Source organism: Mesocricetus auratus, unplaced genomic scaffold (genome assembly GCF_017639785.1).
Source record: "Mesocricetus auratus isolate SY011 unplaced genomic scaffold, BCM_Maur_2.0 Super-Scaffold_100008, whole genome shotgun sequence".
Classification (NCBI taxonomy): domain Eukaryota; kingdom Metazoa; phylum Chordata; class Mammalia; order Rodentia; family Cricetidae; genus Mesocricetus; species Mesocricetus auratus.
In genome coordinates, this window is record NW_024429192.1 from 76847282 (window position 1) to 76862759 (window position 15478).

Genomic DNA, 15478 nt, shown 5'->3' on the forward strand with positions numbered 1-15478 from the left:
CCTATTGCCAAATCCTTCCCCATAGGGGATATCCAGAGTCTGTCATTTTACTCTTGGTAGGGTCCAGGCACTCCCCTAAGAGTCCAGGCTGAGAGAGCATCTCTCTTTGTGCTATAGGCACACAAAGACAGTTTGTATACCAGGGATAGACACTGATCCACAGCTCAGGGACCCATAGGTTGCCCAGGCCTTCTCGCTGACACTCACATTTGGGGGGTCCAGATCAGTCCCATGCTGGCATCCCCACTGTCGGTCTGGGGCCCAAGAGCTCTTCCCTGTTCAGATCAGCTGTCTCTGCTGGTTTTGCCAGCCCATTCTTTGTCAATTTGCTCATCACTCCTCTCTCTCTGTCACTGGGTTCCTTGGGTTCAGTTCAGTGATTACTTGTGTGTTTGCCTCTGCTTCCATCAGTCACAGGATGAAGGCTCCCGGATGGTTATAGACATCAAGTTCATTATCAGGGATGGGCATTCGAGGTGGTCCCTCCACTATTGCTTAGCTTGCCAATTGGTGTTGTCCCTTTATATCACTCGAGGTCACTCTGGTGCCTGATCTGTATTCGATCCTATGATTCCCTCTTCCCCCTATTCTACCCCCACCCCCTCAACTTCCTGTTCCCCCATGACCAACTCCCTTCCTCTTCACCCCCTCACTTCTTCCCAGGTCCCACTCCCCCCCACCCCTCGCCGTGTTCCCCATCCATTCAGAGGATCTTGTCTCCATCTTCTTCTCTTGGGTGTATGCATATCTGCATATCTTTTAGGTTCTTTCCTGTTTCCCAGACTCTCTATCAGTGGAAGTGTAGACTGGCACTATCCTGATCCATGTCTAAAATCCATATATGAGTGAGTACATACCATGTTTGTCTTTTTGCAACTGGGTTACCTCACTCAGGATGTTTCCTTCCAGTGCTATCCATTTCCCTGCGAATTTCAAGATTCCATTGTTTTTTTCTGCTGAGTAATACTCCCTTGTATAAATGTGCCACATTTTCTCTATCCACTCTTCAGTTGAGGGGCATCTAGGTTGCTTCCAGGTTCTGGCTATTACAAACAATGCTGCTATGAACATAGTGGAGCAGATGCCCTTGTTGTATGAACCTGCCTCATTTGGATAAATACCTAAGAGTGGAATTGCTGGGTCTAGTGGTAGATTAATTCCCATATTCCTGAGGAATCTCCATACTGATTTCCAAAGAGGCTGTATGAGTTGGCACTCCCACCAGCAGTGGAGGAGTGTTCCTCTCTCTTCACATCCTCTCCAGCATAAATTGTCTTTGGTGTTTTTGATTCTAGCCATTCTGACAGGAGTAAGATGGTATCTCAGAGTTGTTTTGATTTGCATTTCCCTGATTGCTAAGGATGTTGAGCACTTTCTTAAGTGTCTCTTGGCCATTTTAGCCTCCTCTACTGAGAATTCTCTATTTAGCTCTGTACCCCACCTTTCAAGTGGATCCTTAGGTGTTTTGGAGACTTGTTTCTTGAGTTCTTTGTAAATTTTGGAGATTAGCCCTCTGTCAGATGTAGGGTTAGTGAATATCTTTTCCCATTCTGTGGCCTGCCTTTTTGTCTTTTTGACTGTGTCCTTTGCCTTACAGAAGCTTTTTAGTTTCAGAAGGTCCCATTTGTTAATTGTCGATCTCAGTGCCTGTGCCACTGGTGTTATGTTTAGGAAGTGGTCTCCTGTACCAACTCGTTGAAGAGTATCTCCCACTTTCTCTTCTAAAAGTTTCAGTGTGGCTGGATTTATGTTGAGATCTTTGATCCATTTGGACTTAAATTTTGTACAAGGCGATAAACCTGGATCTATCTGCAGTCTTCTGCATACCAGTACCCAGTTATGCCAGCACCATTTGTTGAAGATGCTTTCTTTTTTCCATTGTACAGTTTTAGCTTCTTTGTCAAAAATCAAGTGCTCATAGGTGTGTGGGTTAACATTAGGGCTTTCAATTCGGTTCCATTGGTCTACCTGCCTATTTTTTTGCCAATACCAAGCTGTTTTCAGGACTATAGCTCTATAATAGAGCTTGAAGTCAGGTATGGTGATGCCTCCTGAAGTTCCTTTATTGTATAGGGATGTTTTGGCTATCCTGGGCCTTTTGTTTTTCCATATAAAGTTGATTAATGTTTTTTCCAGGTCCTTGAAGAATTGTGATGGAATTTTGATAGGGATTGCATTGAATCTATAGACTGCTTTTTGGCAAGATTGCCATTTTTATTATGTTGATCCTACCAATCCAACAGCATGGGAGATCTTTCCATTTTCTTGTATCTTCTTTGATTTCTTTCTTTAAAGACTCAAAGTTCTTGATATACAGGTCTTTCACTTCCTTGGTTAACATTATCCCCAGATATTTGATGCTGTTTTTGGCTATTGTAAAAGGTGATGTTTCTCTGATTTCTTTCTCAGTCACTTCATCATCTGTATATAATAGGGCCACTGATTTTTTTGAGTTTACCTTGTATCCTGCCACTTTGCTGAAGGTGTTTATCAGCTCTAGGAGTAACCTTGCGGAGTTTTTTGGGTCACTTAAGTAAACTATCATATCATCTGCAAATAGTGAAAGTTTGACTTCTTCTTTTCCTATTTGTATCCCCTTTATCTCCTTTTGTTGTCTTATTGCTGTAGCTAGAACTTCCAGTACAATATTGAAGAGATATGGAGAGAGTGGACAGCCTTGTCTTGTTCCTGATTTTAGAGGAATTGCTTTGAGTTTCTCTCCATTTAGTTTGATGTTAGCTGTTGGTTTACTGTATATTGCTTTTATTATATTCAGGTACGTTCCTGTTATCCCTGATCTCTCTAGGACCTTTATCATGAAGGGGTGCTGGATTTTGTCATAGGCTTTTTCAGCATCTAGTGAGATGATCATGTGGTTTTTCTTTCGCAGATTGTTAATATGGTGGATTACATTGATAGATTTTCTAATGTTGAACCATCCCTGCATTCCTGGAATGAAGCCTACTTGATCATGGTGGATGATTTTTCTGATGTGTTCTTGAATCCGGTTTGTGAGTATTTTATTGAGTATTTTTGCATCAATGCTCATGAGGGAAATTGGTCTATAGTTCTCTTTCTTAGTTGTGTCTTTGTGTGGCTTGGGTATCAAGGTAATTGTAGCCTCGTAGAAAGAGTTTGGCAGTAAACCTCCTGCTTCTATTGTGTGGAATACTTTGAGGAGTATTGGAATTAGCTCTTCTTTGAATTTCTGGTAGAATTCTGCACTGAAGCCATCTGGGCTTGGGCTTTTTTTGTTTGGGAGGCTTTTGATGACTACTTCTATGTCATTAGGGGTTATAGGTCTGTTTAGATTGTTTATCTGCTCTTGATTTAGTTTTGGCAAGTGATATCTATCCAGGAAATTGTCCATTTCCTTTAAATTTTCAAATTTTGTGGAGTACAGATTTTCAAAGTATGCCCTGATGATTCTCTTGATTTCCTCAGAGTCCGTTGTTATGTCCCCTTTTTCATCCCTGATTTTGTTAATTAGCATGCTCTCCCTCTGTCTTTTGGTTAGTTTGGACAGAGGTTTGTCTATTTTGTTGATTTTCTCAAAGAACCAACTCTTTGTTTCATTGATTCTTCTCAGTGTTTTCCTGGTTTCTACGTGGTTGATTTCAGTCCTCAATTTGATTATTTCCTGGTGTCTGCTCCTCCTGGGGGAGTTTGCTTATTTTTGTTCTAGAACATTCAGCTGTGCTATTAATTCTCTAGTATGACTGTTCTCCAGTTTTTTCATGTGGGCACTTAGTGCTATAAGCTTTCCTCTCAGCACTGCTTTCAAAGTGTCCCATAAGTTTGTGTATGTTGTGTCTTCATTCTCATTGAAATTGAGGAAGTCTTTAATTTCTTTTTTTATTTGTTCCTTTACCCAGGGATGGTGCAATTGTGCATTGTTCAATCTCCATGAATTTGTAGGATTTCTGTGATTTGTGTTATTGTTGAATTCTAATGTTAATGCATGGTGGTCTGATAAGATGCAGGGGGTTATTCCAATTTTTTTGTATCTGGGGAGATTTGCTATGTTTCCTATTATGTGGTCAAATTTAGAGAAGGTTCCATGTGGTGCCGAGAAGAAAGTATATCCCTTTGTATTTGGGTGGAATGTTCTATAGATGTCTGTTAAACCCAGTTGGGTCATAACTTCTATTAATTCTTTTGTTTCTTTGTTAAGTTTCTGTCTGGAGGTCCTGTCTAGCAGTGAGAGCAGAGTGTTGAAGTCTCCTACTATTGGTGTGTGAGATTTTATGTGCATTTTGAGTTTTAGTAATGTTTCTTTCACGAATGTAGGTGCCTTTGTATTTGGGGCGTAGATGTTTAAAATTGAGACTTCGTCTTGATGTATTTTTCCTTTGATGAATATGACGTGCCCTTCCTCATCTCTTTTGATTGATTTTAATTTGAAGTCTAATTTGTTAGATATTAGGATTGCTATGCCTGCTTGTTTCTTGGGGCCGTTTGATTGGAAGATCTTTTCCCAGCCCTTTACTCTGAGATAACGTCTGTCTTTAATGTTGAGATGTGTTTCTTGTATGCAGCAGAAGGAAGGGTTCTGTCTTCGTATCCATTCCGCTAGTCTGTGTCTTTTTATAGGCAAGTTGAGGCCATTGACATTGAGGGATATTAATGACCATTGATTGGTGATCCTTGTTTGCACTTGATTTATTGTTAGTGAAGGTATTTTGTGTAGTTTCTCCTCCCTTTTTCTTTTGGTGTTTTGTAAAGTATGATTATATATTGCCTGTGTCTTTGTGAATGTAGTTAACTTCCTTGGCTCTAGGTTTTCCTTCTAGCATTTTCTGTAGGGCTGGATTCATGGATACGTATTGTTTAAATCTGGCTTTGTCATGGAATATTTTGTTTTCTCCATCTATGGTAGTTGAGAGCTTTGCTGGATATAGTAGTCTGGGCTGGTATCCTTGTTCCCTTAGCGTTTGTAGGACATCTGACCAGGATCTTCTGGCTTTCATCGTTTCCATTGAGAAGTCAGGTGTAATTCGGATAGGTCTGCCTTTATATGTTACTTGGCCTTTTTCTTTAGCTGCTCTTAATATTTTCTCTTTACTCTATAGGTTTGATGTTTTGATTATTATATGGCGAGGTGACTTCTTTTTCTGGTCAAGCCTATTTGGTGTTCTGTAGGATTCTTGTATTTTCATAGGCATATCTTTCTTTAGGTTAGGGAAGTTTTCTTCTATGATTTTGTTGAATATGTTTTCTGTACCTTTAAGTTGAATTTCTTCACCTTCTTCTATACCTATTATTCTCAGGTTTGGCTTCTTCACGGTGTCCCATATTTCCTGGATATTTTGTGTTAAGGATTTGTTGGTTTTGAGATTTTCTTTGGTTGACGACTCTATATCCTCTAATGAGTCTTCAACACCTGAGATTCTCTCTTCTATCTCTTGTATTCTATTGGTGATACTTGCATCTGTAGTTCCTGATCGTTTACCGAGCTTTTCTATTTCCAGCATCCCTTCATTCTGTGTTTTCTTTATCGTTTCTATTTCAGCTTTCAATCCTTCAACTGTTTGAGCTATTTCCTTAATTTTTTTGGTTGTTTTTTCTTGGTGCTCTTTTGATTCTTTGAGAGATTTGTTTATTTCTTGAATTTTTCCCCCATTTCATGGATTTTTTTGTTTGTTTATTCTTCTATTTCTTTAAGGGATTTCCTCGTTTCTTCTTTGAGAGTCTCCATCATCTTCATGAAATAATTTTTAAGGTCTGTCTCCTCTTCTTCGTCTATGTAGTGCTTTTCGGGTCTTGCTGGTGTTGGATCCCTGGATTCTGGTGGGGTCATGTTGGTGTTTCTATTGCTGAGTGATCTCTTATTCTGTCTTCTTCCCATCTCTTCTTCCAGTGGGTGCTGGTGGGGTCTTTCCATCTCCACTGGTCTCCTTCCTTCCTGCAGCTGAAGCTAGACTTGCTGGGGTTGGGGTCTTGGAGGGGCTGATGTCTTTCCTGAAGCTGGACTCGCTGGGTTTGGGGTCTTGGAGGGGCTGATGATTTTCCTGAAGCTGTACTAGCTGGGGTTGGGGTCTTGGAGGGGCTGATGTCCTTCCTGTGTGGGCAGGTCTTCTGGGTGCCGGGAGTGGCCCTGAAGCTCGAGGGGGATGGGTGATGGGCGGGCGGTCCCTGCTGGAGACCCAATTTCACCTGAAGCTGGACTCGCTCAATTCTCTATTTTTTTAAACAAATCACAAGTACCTGTTAGATTTGCTCTGAAAAAGACTTCAAACAGTCTTCTACCTTCAAAAACCCTTTTAAAAAGAGGCATGTTAAATTTTAAGTTATGTGCAATCTAAATTGTGTTTGTTTTAGTGCAACAGTGAATAATTTACGTCTGGCAGTGTTATTCTCATTGGTAATAGATCAAGGCACAGGAAAATCTAAGAAAAATGCTCTGATCACAGGCATGATTTTTTGCTTTTAAAAATAGCAGTACACACTGGGTTTTCTAAGAGACAAGTTGGGGCTTTATAAGTGGATTCACTGTGGCATAAAAGATAATTATTTCTGAGTTTGCCATTTTGTGTCCAGGAATCTTCAATGAAACTAGAAGAGAAAGAACATTGCAATATATTCAAACACAAATGTTCTGCCTGATGAAATGAAGACTTTAAAAATTGACATTTTGTCAGTTCTTCAGAGTTTTTTTTTAATTTGGAGAAATGAGGACACAAGGTAAGGTTTCGATAGGCTGGCATGGAACTTGTTCTGCAATCCAAGCTTGGTTTAATATCAAAACCTGCAGTCTCCTTCAATGCTGCAATTATACTTGTGTTACCATGACTGGTTCATAAGGGCTAATCCCTAAATTTCAACAGGACCCTTAAACACCACAGCAGATAAAATCAAAAGAAGGAATTAAGAAGACAGGCAGTGTGAGTCTATAACATTCAGTTCAAACACTGCTACAAAGAACAGCTTCTAGTATTTATTCCAGAAGATCTCATGACATTTTATGGGGAAATGGGAAACTGGAAACTGTAGGAAATTGTCAATTGAGAGATTGCATGATTTATCTAGTTTTCCATGTCACGAAACATAATATACCAGTATATGAGTTATCCAAACCGCATAGTAAAACACCTTGCTATACAGCACTATTATTAATGTGTACTACTATTTCCCTAAGTCCTGAATTTCTATATGCATTGTATAAGTGAGGATACCTTGAAGAGTGATGTGAAACACTCCTCAAAATAAAGTAAATTAGCTTAGCAAGGTATTCTCAAAGATCAACAGCAAAGATAAACCTCTGGTTAAAAGATACTGAATAAGTACATGCCAAAGTAAAACTAAAAAACTCAAATTTTCTACCAGCCCCATATTTAGAAGTATGCCAACACAAATACTTAAGACCTGTATAATTCAAACCTTAAAGAACTCAATATGGACAGTATCCATATGCTACAGCTAATTTTAGACACAGCCTAATGACTTCAAACATGCTCTTTTAATGTATATCATAAGTTACCTAATTTTATTTTTTAATTTTGTCAATAAATAAAAAGTATGTAATGTGCATATGTATATATAACATTAAAAAAGTATGTGTATATTCGTACACTTATTTATACATACACACTGACACAGCTACACAAATTCCTGAAAATTATTTCAATAGTCTTTCATATTTAAACGTCATCTGTACTTCAGAATTACATTTAACACTTATGATTTTCCTTATTTATCAATAACTTTAGCTACACATATGCCAGATGTTGTGTGTCATGAAGTAATAAACTACATAGCAGCTCCCAACTCAAAATAAAGGAAACAATGTAATTTAAAATATCCCTGAAAATTAATATAGTGTCTGGGTGAAAAGAAGAAAGCAAATTTTGGGGAGACTATTCCAATTTCCCATGCTTTATTGAGTATTCACGTGTAAATATATCTGAAATCTTAATTGGGAAAACACCCAAGTGAATAATAATTATGCCTGTCGGGATTGCTTCTTTCACAGACCCCAAATGAATGAGCACCATCATATGATCTGTCTGAAAGATTTTAAAAGACTTCACTGAGCATCCAGCTTCTGTAAAAATGTTCTTCACCCATTGTAACGGAAGGGAGGATGTTGGAAAGATGCAGAGTGGATGAAGGTGGGAAGATACCCTGGAAGGTCTTTGAGCCAGGCTTTTGAATGCAAGGTAAGTGAATATTGTTGAAGTCCTTAGTGAAACATTTAACTTCTTGTCCTTCTCTAGGGATCTGAACAGCTTGATGTTTGGACAGTGTAGTATGAAGTACTTTTCCATAAAGTCTCTGACCACTTAGATGGTTCATTGCTAGGTGAGCTTGACTTGTATCTGCCATCAGCACCAAGTCACATTCTTTCTTGTTAAGTATGATCTTCACTCGATGTACATAACCACACACTCCATATAGCATAAAAAGAACATGTGGTATGATAAAATCAGGACTGAGGTTCTTAAACAAGCAGAACATAATTCCCTGGTATATCACTTGCCTCAGGAATGGCAGTGTGAGACTGCCAAGGGCTTCAGAGCCAGCTGGGAGAGATAGACCTGTACCTTGAGGAAATCCATTGGCAGGGGCAAACCAAGAAACCCCTGCATCGTTGTTGCACAAAAACAACTGCCATAGGAGTTTCAAGAGATGGCTGACCATAATTAGTAGGAAGGGTAAAACGAGGAAAGATTCTACTTTTGTCATTATTATATTTCACATTAAGGCTGGTGAGCTTGGAGAAGTCAACATACAGATGTGCAGCACACATTATAAATATTCTGACCATCCAAAACCATATTAGCATACTGTGTATTCAGTGGGCCAGCATATTGAATCAAGGCTTGAAACTGATTATTCTTTGTAAAGGTGATCATTTTAAAGACCATGTCAAATTTAGAAATATCTGGTGAAGAACATCCAGGGTGAAAGGCTAGAACAGGTTTTCAATAATTATCCAGAGCACAGGACTCTGCCCTGGTAGCACTGGGCCTTCGCTACAGGATGGGACACTTTTTTGAATGCACAGTACTGACAAGCTGTAGTCCAACTTGGGCTCTATCCTGATTAGGCAGATTGTAAGGTTTAAGTTTTCGGTAATTGGATTAATGAATATAAACAGGCTGATTTCATGTATGTGGAGTAACAGGAGTCTAATATTTTACAATAGCAACAGCAGCTTCTTCATAAGCTGTTTCTAAAAAGGCCTGGATCTTTCTTTTCAACTTCACAAGATTAATTACTTTGCCAAATCACAGACCTAATCATATGACCTCTGTTTTGGTGTCATCACTTGGAATTTTGTAAAGATGGAGAACATTGGAAGGTCTGTCTCCTTTAACTTTCTTGTTGTCCTTTCCATTAGAATACATACCTGAAGAAGGAGTAGAATTGCTCTTGGTAGAAGGACTGTTAATGAAATCAGGAGAAAGAAGCTCATCAGATGGAAAAGTTGTGTAACCTCATGTATTGGCATTGTCAATTTGGTGCCTTGGTTCTTATGCTTTCAAAATTATGTTAAAGGGTACCTCCCACATTCTCTTCTAAGAGGTTCAGTGTGGCTGGATTTATGTTGAGGTCTTTGATCCATTTGGACTTATGTTTTGTGGAACGAATTGGTATAGGAGACCGCTTCCTGAACATAACACCAGTAGCACAAACGACTATTAACAAATGGGACCTCCTGAAACTAAGAAGCTTCTGTAAGGCAAAGGACACAGTCAATAAGACAAAAAGGCAGTCCACAGAATGGGAAAAGATATTCACTAACCCCACATCTGACAGAGAGCTGATCTCCAAAATTTACAAAGAACTCAAGAAGCAAGTCTGCAAAACACCAAAGGATCCAATCAAAAATTGGGGCACAGGACTAAATAGAAAATTATCAACAGGGGAATATAAAATGGCTGAGAGACACTTGAGAAAGTGCTGAACATCCTTAGCCATCTGTGAAATGCGAATTAAAACAACTTTGAGATAGCGTCTTACTCCTGTGAGAATGTCTAAAATCGAAAACACTGAAGACAATTTATGCTGGAGAGGTTGTGGAGAGAGGGGTAGACTCCTCTACTGCTGGTGGGAGTGCCAACTCATACACCCACTCTGGAAAGCAGTATGGAGATTCCTCAGGAAAATGGGAATCAATCTACCACAAAACCCAGCAATTACACTCTTAGGCATACATCCAAAAGATGCAAATTCATACAACAAGGACATCTGCTCCACTATGTTCATAGCAGCATTATTTGTAATAGCCAGAACCTGGCAGCAACCTAGATGCCCCTCAACTGAAGAGTGGATAGAGAAAATGTGGTACGTTTACACATTGGAGGACTACTCAGCAGAAAAAAACAATGGAATCTTGAGACCTCTAGTGATCTAAAGGGATGACAACAACTAGCAAGCTAAGCAATAGTGGAGAGACCATCTTGAATGCCCATTCCTGATAATGAACTTGACATCTACCCTATATGCCATCCTAGAACCTTCATCCAGTGACTGATGGAAGCAGAGACAAACACCCACAGTTAAACACTGAACTGAACCCAGGAAACCCAATGACACAGAGAGAGAGGAGCAATGAGCAAATTGGCAAAGAAAGGGCTGGCAAAACCAGCAGAGACAGCTGATCTGAGCAAGGGGGAGCTCTTGGACCCCAGACCGACAGCTAGGAGGCCAGCATGTGACTGATCCAGATCCCCTGAGTGTGAGTCAGTGAGGAGGCCTAGGCAACCTATGGGGCCCTGGGCATACAAATTAACTTCTATGTCCATAACACAAAGAGGGATGCTCTCTCAACCTGGACTCTTAGGGGGGTGCCTGGACCCTGCCCTGAGGAAAATGACATACTCTAGATATCCTGTATGTGGAAGGAAGTAGGGATAGGGTGGGATGCTGGGGGGGGGATGATAGAGGTATGAGAGGAGGGGAGGGAGAGGGAACTGGGATTGACATGTGAAGCAAGCTGTTTAAAATTAAAGTAATAGAAAAAATAAATAAAAAATAAAAAACATCAACAACCAAAGAAGTGTGTTGTCACTACATATACTGGAATCTACTAAGAGGGTCTGGGTTTTTTGGTGGTATATGTCTTGTCTAATAGTGTCTTCTGTCCTCACCATTCTATGATATAGCTATGTGCTATGTGCTAGATTATGGACAGGACTCATCAAGTTATTTTCATCAGCATCAGCAAGGTGGCACCCAGTAATAAACAATAATTGCTTATACAGAAGGAGCTCTTGATGGCTGCAATAACAATAGGAGTTTGTAAGTTATCTATCATACCACATACTAGAGAAATCACAATCCAAATTTGCACTGAAGGACAGCAGAAATCAATGACAATGGAGTCTTTGTGGCATGAAACTGCAGGAATTTAGTCACAGGATGAAAGAAAAACTGTCACAGAAATTTGCTCCATAAGTTTAATGCATACTAGCACCTTATGTCTCTCTTTGAAATGGAATGTGAAACTTTCAGAAAGAGGGTTCTTTGCCCAGAAGCCTTAACCTGTATCTATCCTCTATTCTATTATTGGAGGTGTGAACAGTTTCATTCAGAATACTATATTGCTTTTCAGGTTTTTGTTTGTTTATATGGGTTCTGATACCTATTTCTGGATCCCAGTCCCTTTTCTTTCTTGAAATCCAAGGAATGAGCTCTCTCTTTTGTTACCCCAAGTTTTCTACTCATATTGTACTCCAAAAATTCTGCCCAAACTTTTCATCTCAACCTGAGACTTCATGTTTTTTTATGGTCATTTTCTTAAAAGTATGAATGTGAGTTCTATGTTATTACCCATTGTCTTAGGCTGATGATTTACAAATATCTTTTACATTTTGCTAGAAAGCAAAATCAAGTACTTATTTTCCAATTAAATAGGTTTTATAACACAATGTTTGAGAATAGTGATTCCAATTTTAACTAACACAAAAGATGCTTTTATTTGGAGTAGATGGTGACTAACACTGAGACAAACAGTTGGCAATTGAATAAGTAGATAATTGTCTGCCCTTTGGAATGTGTATATCATATTCCCCCCTCAAAAGGCTCCTGAATCACTGTGAAGGGGCATAAAGAATGTAAGGGACAGACATGTTTGATAATTCCTAGAAAACTTTTTCCTCAGCACACAACACTCAGTTGAGATAATGAATTCAAATTAAGTGTGACAACATGCTCACACCTAGTTCAAGCACACAGGGGAACCAAATCCCTGCATTGAGATAGGATGTAGGTACCAGCACACACCATCAGCTTTTGAGTTTTGGGAATTTGACACATGCATGGAGAGAAATAGTGAGAATATTCTTCAAGAGTTATACTCTAGGAAACTCAACTTTATTCCAGTTGAATGCAATGCAAAATTATGTATGGACTCATTTTACTTTTCCTGCTTGCAAACAATGGCAAAATGTTCACGGGATACAGATAGGTGTTAGAACTAATATGGCCGAAAGAAGTGGAAAATCTAAAATACATACTGAACACAAAGAACTACGAAATAGAAATGAGCAATTCCTTGATCTTGGGTCAATACCGGTGAGTTAAAGTTGTAGTCACTTTGTAACAAAGCACTTAGAATTGGCACAGAGAAAACTATCACTAAACAGAAAAATTATGTTGTGCACATTTAACATATTTATGTTCCTTTCAGTTGAAAAAACACCCATAGAAAACTGAAAATGAGAATATGTCACATGCTTTAGAATGTATTTGACTGAATGTGCTGGTTAAATGTATTTCTGCTAGAAACTGTTTAAATACAAATATATTCCCAAAGGTCATCAGAAAGAGACTAATGCAAATATGACTAAAGACATCAGGGTCAAGTTTAAGTTCATGAAAGGACAAAATAGCATTTTTAATAAAGCTTCTGTGATACAGGAAGTAAAAAGTGTTGCAAATATGGGGTGCAAATGAACTTTTCATCAAGTTTTTTTAATTAACTGACAATGTTCTAAGTCCACTCCAGAGTATTATAAGGGAGAAGAGCCAGAATCTTTTGCTGAGAAAAGTCGTATGCCTGAAGTGGAGCTGAACACCCATGGAGGGAATGTATGTTAAAGTAAGCCGACCTGATGTTGCAGGCTTTTGCAGGATGGCCAGATCATATCAATATTGCAGTTAGATATCTATTGTGGGTCTGAAATTTGGTGTATTTTATTGATGACTGCTGTTCTGTGTGCTATTTAGTCTTTTGTGACACTGAGTTTATCATAATATGAGGAGACTGTAGGATTTTGAAATGTTTGAGCATATGTGGGAAAAGTAGGTTATTATTCACAGACATTTGAAGGTTCTACATGCCTTAGGCTATAGCCTTTAGTGTCGGGATTCTTGTCCTCTGCTATGAAGAGTACATATAGACAAATCTCACCACCTGCAGCTCACCTGAATCCTACCATGACTTTCCTTTTAATAATTATGAAATCTCTTAAGTACCAGGAATCATAGCAAGAGTATCTTCCATTTCATTCTGCTCCATTTGTTTACACAAGGAAGAGAGAAAAAAACAATAAAAATGATGAACAATTATTTGTTAATAAGTCTATATAGTCATTGTCTATGTGAGCTGTTGTGTATGTTGGATTCTTTTAGGCTATTGTAATACTTGAACCTGAGAAATGTACACTATGAAGTGCATTAGCTAAAAGTATGATGTCTGAGAGTGTAAATGTGGTTTTTGTAGCTTATATCTCTCTCCACAACAGTTGTACTTGTTAGTACAATAAATATGGATGTTGATCATTCTCATGAGATTTTTTTATCTAGAATCAAAAGTTATTCTTAGTGACATAATATATCTTCATTTATTTTGTATGTCCAAGTAATTATTACATTTCAAAAAGGAGAATGATCTTATTTAAAGACAATTTCCACTTTCCTTTTGACCAATTTTTTATTGCTTCAGATGATTAAGAAGACAATACAAAACTCTTCTATTAATCACTGCAAAACCATAGGCCTGCTTAGGAAATGAGAGGAAAAAGGATGTTTTTCCAGTGAGGTCTCACAGTGAACACAAAGACACTGATGGGCTGGCCCCATGTCCAGCAGTACATGGTAACACAATATGAATCAATGGGAATTTATATTTTTCTATTTGTTTGTTTCCAACTATAAATTATTTTATTCATGTGTTTATTCATCTATTTACAAATTCATTAATTTATTTTCCATGTATGTGTGCTTCTAACATGAAAGAAAGGTAAAAGAGTGGATTTTTGGGTGCTCAAGAAGGTAGTGAAAATTTTGAGGAGTAGGGAACAAAATTCATTATAAGAATATAGTGAAATACAGGTGTTAGTAGTGCACACCTTTAATCCCAGCACTAAGGAGTCGGAGACAAGCAGATTTCTGTGAGTTTGAGGCCAGCCTTGTATGTAGAGTGAGTTACAGGACAACCTCCCAAACAATACAGAGAATCGCTGTCTGGAAAAACCAAAGAACAAAATAAAGAATATAGAGCATAAAGTATATATTTGCAATAAATAAGAAAAAATTAAAAATGCAGTCATAATATCTTATAAGTTTGGGGGCTCATAATTCTTAGTTTTTGAATAATTTTGCTTGCTCATAATTTTTTTAGATACCATGTATTGTAATTATGCTTCATATATTTTTTTATATTTTCTTTTTATTTACGGATACTATCTTTTTCTTGCATTTAATTACAGTTTCCTCAGTGTCTTCCTTTCCTAGTTCATCTTCATTGAATTTATGCCCGGGTCAAATATCATTCTGTCTCTCATAAGTAATATATAGTAATATATGAAACAAAACTAACACATCATAGTAGTACAAAATTACCACACAAGAGAAACTTGACAAAAGGCACAAAAGAAACAGATTTAGGCATAGAGAGCTACCTATTCACACTCAGGAATCTCATAAAACTTCTAAACAAGAAGCCATAATAAATACACAAAATATACAGTAAAACCTAAGAGAAGAAAAAAAAAAGCCATGAAAGGACATTATGATACAAGAAAGAAACTCAAAAGACATCATTATACTTGTTTTCAGTTGTCAATCTAATGGTAGTCTTCTAGGCTATACTTAAAATATTTGTGTTTTCCTAGTGAGAGTATATTAGAGAAAACTAGACATTCATTTATTGGCTAGTAATGGTAAATAGCTACTTAGTATGAATAGAGGAATTTTTACACTTCCCCTTTCAGCTCTACAACCCTATCTGCTATAGACCTCTTTAAGCCCTGTGCATGTTTCCTCAGACTCTGAGAGCTCATATCTGCATCTAACCTGTTGACTTACAGGCCTTAATCTCTTGTCTTTTCTCCACTGTGCCTCCAACACACATTTTGCCTCATCTCCCACAGTGCTTTCTGTGGCCTGAGGGGAGGGATTTGAATGAGACATGCCACTTAGAGTGAGAACTCCAGGATCTTTCATTCTTAGTATAATGTCTGGGTGTGGGTCTCTGTACTTGCCCTTATCTGAATCAGGAGAAAGCTTCAATGGTGAAGAAGGCAAT

At 38.2% G+C, this 15478-nt stretch overlaps 1 pseudogene; it reads right to left on the minus strand.

Moving 5' to 3' along the window:
* Window positions 1–7856: 7856 nt before the first annotated feature.
* LOC101823929 lies at window positions 7857–15304 on the minus strand (annotated as a pseudogene).
* Window positions 15305–15478: the final 174 nt, after the last annotated feature.